Raw genomic sequence first — 2,272 nt, forward strand, 5'->3', positions numbered from 1 at the left:
GCCATGTTTGTAATGACTTATCATGAGAACAAACGTATTCACGTGACTTTAATAACATTTCTTACTTAATGGAAACACTGCAGTTGTGAAAATGTGTTTTTTAAACCTTAACAGAATATCAACAATGTTTTGTGCACATTTGTAATGGAAACACAGCTACTGAAATAAAACTGTAGGACAAATAAAATAAATATCAAACTAAGAAACATAAAGATCAAAATAAAAAATGATCTAAAATACAAAGATTCTGACGAAATGAAAGACTTTGTCCAATGTGTCCTCTGTCCTTCCTGTGGACACGTCCAAACCATGTCAGTCCTGTGGTTCAACCTGTACCTGTGATGATCTCAGTCCTGATCTGATCCTGGACCTGGTGGATCACTGGAAACCCAGGAACAGTTGCAGGTGTTTGTGTTGATCTGTGTTGAGGTATGTGTGTGATGGTGTGTGAGTTTATAGTGTGTGTGTGTGTGTGTCTGTTTATAGCCTGTGTGTGGTGTTTGTGGGCCTCAGTCATCCAACAGAGTTAGCTGAAACTAATCTTGATCTGTTGAACAAGCCCCCCCCCCCCCCCCCCCCCACCCCACACACACTCTGATAAATAATAAAGGAGTCAGAGCAGCTCTGGTTTAGGAGCCGGTGGGAGCGGGGTCTGATAATGGACTAATTAGTTGTATCTCACATTAACTGATACCTGACACTCGGCTCCACAATGCCAACTTTTATGTCTGGGTTTGTCCCGGAGGCCCTGATTTGGGACACCCAAATTGGCCGAGGGTGGGGGGTGGGGGGTGAGATATATATATCTATATGAGTGGTGGTGGTGGGGGTGGGAGGGGTGTCAGCGTATCAAAGCCTGAGAGCTTTACATTCCCTGACAGAAACAAAGCCAAGCAGGGAAACCCAGAGAAACGGTACAAAGTGGAGGGTTTGAGGATGAAGGCAGGGCGGTGCAAACAGGTGAGGCTTTGTTTGGCTCCGGCTCGGAGCTAGATCCATATCAGGAATCCTGTCCCGCTCTGCCCTGCACTCTCTCTGACGCAGATCAGTTTACGGCACGGAGACTTGCTGTCGCCTCGCTGTCGGCTGACAGACGGACGGACGCACAGGAAGGAAGGTGCAGAGAGGAAGAGCTGATGAAGATGAAGGAATGAAAACAGGAAAAAAAATGTAATTTAACATTTCTTACAGCGTGAACGCTGACTCAGCARCCACTGTTTTAAACCAACTACCTTCAACTACTGGCTCTGGGTTTCTTCTGRGAGATTTCAGCTACTGCTGTCTTCACAGCCACTGTTTTAACACAATRAACACCTTCCTTTAGCCTGTTGGTACCTTTAGCATTGAGATAACCTTTAGCTACTTTAGATCTTTGCTAATCTTTTGCTACTTTTACTTTTAAGCTAATCATTTGCTAATTTTATCTTCTTCCTAGTCTGTTGATACTTTTAYTATTTTGCTATTTTAGCTTAGCGTTCTGCTTTTTCAGCTGCAAGAATTCTCTTTCAGCTTCTTTAGCGCGTAGCACCCACCTTCTATTTTCACTGAAATTGTTTTTTTCTAGTTTCTCTTCTTGTAGCATCGCTCCTCTCCTTTTCTGTTTGTTGTTTAGATGTTTGAGAAAGTTAATAATAATAAATGTTATTTATTGTTCCCTTTTCATCTTGCAGTCTCAAAGGGCTACAAAAATAGATTAAAGTGAAGATAAAAATCTAAGAAAGTGAAGATAAAAACATCTTAAGACCTTTTTGTTAAAACAGTGGATTGAGGTGCCCTCAGAAATAAAAAACTAAATGTTTTCACATTTCTGTAGTGAATATGTTAAAAAGAAGTTTTGATGTCACTTCCTGTTTTACAGGAAACCTGTGAAGCTGATAAAAATGCAGCCATCTTGTTCGTTTAATAATCAAAACTTTGGCTTCTTTAAGGATTTCTTCTTCAGCCAACAAACATCTGAAGTTTGAGGAGAAACCGAAGCTAATGATGGATATAATTCTGTTAAACTGACAGATAATGAGCTGAAGTTTGGTGTGGTAGTAGCTGAGAGTCATTCACATCATAGATTTCAACACTGATTAAGTTTCAAGGTTTGACCAAAACAATAAGATGCGAGATGATTTCTAACCGCTCCACTCCCTGAAACCTAACCTAACCTAACCTAAGCTAACCTAACCTAAGCTAACCTAAGCTAACCTAAGCTAACCTAACCTAACCTAACCTAAGCTAACCTAACCTAACCTAAGCTAACCTAACCTAACCTAACCTAACCTAA

The sequence above is a fragment of the Austrofundulus limnaeus genome, unplaced genomic scaffold (genome assembly GCF_001266775.1).
Source record: "Austrofundulus limnaeus strain Quisiro unplaced genomic scaffold, Austrofundulus_limnaeus-1.0 Scaffold318, whole genome shotgun sequence".
Classification (NCBI taxonomy): Eukaryota; Metazoa; Chordata; class Actinopteri; order Cyprinodontiformes; family Rivulidae; genus Austrofundulus; species Austrofundulus limnaeus.